This window comes from Euprymna scolopes, chromosome 2, assembly GCF_053919585.1.
Source record: "Euprymna scolopes isolate OS-2025 chromosome 2, ASM5391958v1, whole genome shotgun sequence".
In the NCBI taxonomy this organism is placed as follows: Eukaryota; Metazoa; Mollusca; class Cephalopoda; order Sepiida; family Sepiolidae; genus Euprymna; species Euprymna scolopes.
In genome coordinates this window covers 136734637-136740906 of record NC_136483.1, presented here as the reverse complement: position 1 = coordinate 136740906, position 6270 = coordinate 136734637, and positions in this window count along the sequence as shown.

The following is a 6270-nucleotide window of genomic DNA, read 5'->3' as shown; positions in this document are numbered from 1 at the left end:
CAAGATGTTGCGAACTTTAGCTTTGGGTTCCCAGTTAGTAGCGTGAATATCACATGCTTTTATGTTGCGTTTAGACAATAGAGGAGGCGAGGACGACAACTTCCTTTTTGTCATAGAGAATGTCTTTTGAGATTCACCCATTGTTCATGCAGTGCACATGGCCAATCCAGCGTATGCGTCTTTGGTGAAGGAGGGTGAACATGGAGGGGATACCAGCCTTTTCGGCAACAGCATTGTTTGTAAAAATACTTTACAAGTACTAGGTTTTATTGAAACACACAACTTAAGCATGACAGCCAACAAAAACGACTGCCAAATGTCTATATATATAAATGATATCATTTTCATCATAAAGCTGGTGTTGTAAAAATCTTTGGTTTTCTCTTATTTAAAACGAAACAAAAATGGCGTCGTTTCATGGCTGCTTGTCATAAAAAAAATACTGACCTTTGAATCGTAGAAACAATGAGTGGCTTTTAGCAATCTCAGGCCAGCGAGATAGCCATCTTCACACCTGAGTTTCGAACAGTGCTTTCACCTCGGTGGTGGGCTCGTTTTTGTTCTAATTAAGTGGCTGGAGGCCAAAACCACGCTGATTCACGGATGCTACATTTGGTTAAAACTCAAGCACTAGATGACCCGATAAGGATACTGATTAAGTGGGTGGCCATCATGAATAAAAAAAAGGAAAACGAAAAACCCTGATCTTGCGAACAGTTCGTTACATGTATATATGATAAACGTCGTCTTTTGACAATCGTGCGTTATCTTAAAATAAAACTGCGTTGAATTCGATAACGTTTTATGAGAACAATATATGACAGATTTTTTTTAAATGTATAAGTGAGTATATGGTAAGCTGACCGAACTAAAATCCACCCGGACAGCCGGTCAACCGTACAAAGAAAAAAAAAACTATAAAAATTAAAACGCCAACAAAAACCAGCAACTTTAAAATGAATTAATTAAAAAAAAATAGCATTTTTTTCTTACTAATAAATCATCAAGACGTTTTTTTCGTTTAAAAATATTTTTATTTAATTTTGACAGATCTTCTCTTCACCTTTAAAATAGTGTATTATCTAAATATTAATTTACTTGCCTTTAGGTCCAGTGTCACGAAAATCATCATCATCATCATCATCATCATCATCATCATCATCATTGCGAAACAACTTACCTCCCTTCTTAGTAGTTTTTTTTATCAGTAAAAAATCATTAAAATCATTTCCTTTCCAAAAATTTAAAAAAAAAACAACAAAAAACTTGGCTGTATCTTTACTGTTTCAAATTGGCTATTTTATCTTACAAATAAAAAAGCCGTGTTTGGGAAGACTGTAAGTTTTATTGATAGTTTCTTTTTAAATTTAAAAATGCACAAGTAAATTTCAATCTGTTCCTTTATAATTTATATAAAAAATTATTCATAAAAAATCAAAACAAAACAATGTGTTATATTTTCATTGAAAAAATCTAAATGTTTTAATCAATTCTCTTTACCTTTAAAAGATTAAAAAAGAATTTTGCTAAAAATTGTTTAAATTTTGTCATTGTTTATTTTATTGTATGTTGTATTCATTTTGTTTACAATATGTTTAAAAAATTTTCAACTATCGGTGAATTTCCACGGGTTCCGCTAGTTTTAATGATTATATTTTAATTTTAATCTTAGTTTTAAGTGTTTGTTTGGCACTAGCGCGCATAGGATAATCGAGGGTGTTTATTTCTGTTTTCCTTTTCTGAAGAGTGATAAAAAGGAAATAGGGGAGGCAATCCCAAATAATGTCGACATTTAGAGAAACAAATATTAAAATATTCTAAAATGACTGTCACAATTTTTAAGCCTTCTTTAAATCAATTTATAATTTATAAAATATAATAATCATACATGATCTTTCGCAAATAAATTATTGAGATAAAACAAAAATTGAAAATATTTCAAAATATTCTAATTTAAATGTACAGGTTGTTCCAAAAGTCTTGGGAACATTCCAAGTCCGCATAACTGCTTAATTGTGAATGGTAGTAAGATGAAAGCGGTGCCATTTTAAAGCTAAATGCATTAAGTGTTTTGTAAGGCTATGCCAAAATATACCAGATATACCAGATGTGTTTTTTTAGTTCTAGAGATATTCAATGTTAAAATGTGCCCAAGACTTTTGGAACACCCTCTATTTTACATCTAAATAACTGTATTTTCTTAAAAAATATATAAATATACATTCCATTTATTTCAAATTATTCTAAACTGAATATTATATTTTATCGGTAAATGAAGAATGTTATTTATTTTAAAATATTTATTTATTTTGAAATATAGAATTTTATATTTTATCCGTAGATTAAAAAATGATATTTATTTTTAACATATTTATTTTGAAATATAGAATGTTATATTTTATCTGTAGATTAAATGATGTTATTTATTTTAAAATATATTTATTTATTTTGAAATATAGAATGTTACATTTTATTTGAATGTTATATTTTATCTGTAGATTAAAAAATGTTATTTATTTTAATATTGTGTATTTTGAAATATAGAGTCGTACATTTTATTTGAATGTTTCATTTTATTTGTATGCTATATTTTATACGTAGATTAAAAAGTTAACTATTTTAAAATTATTTATTTTGAAATGTACAATGTTACATTTTTGTAAGGTTATATTTAATGTGTAGATTAAAAAAAGTTATTTATCTTCAAATTATTTATTCTGAAACATAGAATGTTACATTTTATATCTAATTTAAAAAAAAAAGATTTTTTATTTTAAATATTGTTACTCATACGCATGCAGCGGTCTTGCTGCTTTAACAACGTCGGTGATCACGACTTTCCTAATTGTAGAGCCCCCGATACCGACTTGGAAATTTCTATGACTCGGCCTAGTACATACCGCGCCTAGCTTTCCCAAATTGTCATCAATCTGATACTGGCCAGGCTCATCTTTGCTTAACTTCCTTGATCTTGCGAGAATGTGTGTGTCAACGTGATTGCGTCGTACATTCATATACTAAATTTTAAAAAAAAAGTTAAATTAATTCAATAAATACTTCAGTAAGTAATGTTTTCTATCGTGTTACCTCATTATTTTACTGAATTTGTTTCGACTTACGATAAAAGTTTGGTTTGAAAAATCATTGCATTTTTGGATTGTTCTCTGCTTTATGTACTAGAACTCTTCCAAGAATTACAGCAAGAATTCGTGTAGTGTCATTTATTTAATACACAACTAGACAGGCCCCTATTATTTATCTAGGCTTAGTATGTCGTATAAATATATTTCTTTTTACTTGGGGGCAACTTCTCATCAAGGCCCGGCGGTCATTCTAGAAGAAGGTTTAATAAGAGTTATCTAGATAGTGAAAAAATTCCATGACAATCAATAATGGTGGAGCCTAGTTCTGGCTAGATTAACAGGACGGCCTAACACTACCTCATTCGATTTTAAATTAACAATGTTATAATCTGCAGAGAATTAGCCACACGGGGTTGCGTTCCAAAGACGAGCAGTTCTAGGAAATAAACTCCGTTCATGGAATTTTCGTTTAGTTTTAATCACAGATAGAGAGTGAGGAAAATTGTTGACTATTGTTGCAGATAGGCGAGTATTTGTTGCGAAAGTTTTACATAGAGAAACCATAGATTAGAGCTCAGTCGAGGACTTACCATAAAATTAACCATAGCGCAGAGACAAACTCGCAACATCTCTTCTGTGAGAAAGAGAAAGTAAGGAGGCGAAAAGGTCCTTGCCAATTAGATTTCGAAGACGATTTTGTACTCTGTAAACGCAGGAAAGCGTACTCTTAGGAGCTCCACCCCATATGTAGTAATTGTACCCCGTTTAAGGACGTATTTGACTTTTTTTACAAAGGAGTCCAAACTTATCAAGACTTGAGGCTAATCGGGTGTTCAGTGGTCAAAGAGAACATGTCGTAGTAATCATTAGTAGTGGAGATTTGGTAAATTTGATTACTTAAGGGAATGGCTCATCAATAATTTGTTTATGTTGGACTTGAAGAAAAGCAGGTAGAAAGCAGACAAACAGAAAAGAGCTCCACACGTGTGAAGTTCTAACAAAGAAGCTTTGTTAATGGAATCTACGTTTAGGTTTAGACACAGGTAGAGGATTGTATCTGGAGTGAGATACTTTCTGGAGCGGTAAAACGACCCCACCATTTTTGTTTTATAAAGAAGGACACAGTTGCGTGGATGAATAACTGTATAAATGACTAATGGATAATGTTAAAATCACGATCAGCCATTTTTATTTTTAATGAAGTACAAATTAAATAATTTATATTTTTCATAGACTGCAAATTAAAGAATGTTTATTTTTCATAAAGTACAAATAAAATAAATTATTTTTTTCATAAAGTACAAATTAAATAATTTTTTTTCATAACGTACAAATTAAATAATTTTTATTTTTCATAACGTAAAAATTAAGTAATTTTTATTTTTCATAAAGTAAAAATTAAATAATTTTTATTTTTCATAACGTACAAATTAAATAATTTATATTTTTATAAAGTACTAATTAAATAATTTATATTTTTCATAAAGTACAAATTAAATAATGTTTATTTTTCATAAAGTACAAATTAAATAATTTTTATTTTTCATAAAGTACAAATTAAATAATTTTTATTTTTCATAACGTACCAATTAAATAATTTATATTTTTATAAAGTACTAATTAAATAATTTATATTTTTCAGAAAGTACAAATTAAATAATTTTCATTTTTCATAAAGTACAAATTAAATAATTTTCATTTTTCTTAAAGTACAAATTAAATAATTTTTATTTTTCATAAAGTACAAATTAAATAATTTTTACTTTTCATAAAGTACAAATTAAATAATTTTTATTTTTCATAAAGTAGAAATTAACTAATTGGATGAAATTATTTGTGCCTGTTTTACTTTAATTATTTTTTTTCTTCTACTAATTCGTAAGTATGATTCTATGTTGTAACAGAAACTAAGTTATTATTTAAAACCTACGACATATGCTAATTCACACAAGAAGAAAAATTGAAATTCTACCTTTTAGACGATTACCTGTATACATATTAGAAAACTTGGTGATAAAATAAATAAAGCAACAAAAAATTATATATATTATTTTAATTGGAATTCATTATTGAGATAAGTATCATTTATATTAATTTATTTATTGCGGACTATTATCCTCATCTTTATTAATTGTTGTTTCATGACGTTTCGGTCAACTATTCTCCTATCTTTCGTCAAGTTCCTATCCGTCGCGGTTACCACCTGACGAAGGTCAGAGGAATAGTTGGCCGAAACGTTGACAGTTGATAGAGACGTTGAATCTCTACGGTTCCAGATGAGAATTGTCTGAAGATAGCGGTGTCAATCCTACCCAAAGCCAGGGGCTTACTTGGCCAAAAAAACGTGGTGAGACGCAATAACTATGGGAGGTAGTAATTGCTGAGAATGCAGTTAGGAGATTTGGATTCCTATCCGTCGCGGTTACCACCTGACGAAGGACAGAAGAATAGTTGGCCGAAACGTCGTGAAACAACAACTAATAAAGATGAGAATAATAGTCCGCAATAAATAAATTAATATAAACAAAATAAATATTTCTAAATTTAAAGTGAGGGATCAGTTTCGCATATAAATTTAGCGTAAAATCACTTTAGGGCCAACTATCGGTTTAAGACATATGATCAAATACTGTTTGTTTTACACGTTGGCTATTTTTTTGTAATTTAGTTAAGACCAATTCGGGGGTGGGAGTGCAGGCTAAAAAATATAAATTCAATCATGGAAATTGACTACACACACGTCGCACGAATTTTTAAAGTCTTTTGTTATTTTTTTCTGTATTTTTATTATTACCACGTGGACTTACGGTAAATAGTAGGAATGAGGCGCGTTTTTATAATATTTAACAATGACATATTTTATAAGAACATTTGATCGTGAACATTAACTATACAACAGATTATCCAGGACTGTTAAATTTAAGAGTGTCTTAAGTAATATTAACTATGCCTATTCCCGCCCACCCTCGTTATTACTGCCCATTATTTGTATCATTTAATTTCTTTTTGGTTATATGTCCTTAAAATGCTGTCTGATCCGGAAGTGGGTGATCATTTTACTTTATATTTATATATGAAATTGATCTTACGTTTAAATTCTAAAATATTTTTTTTGTTCTGTTGATTTTTTTACTTAATATATGAATTTAATAATCTTGAAAACCTACATTTAAAATGGCATAAAAAT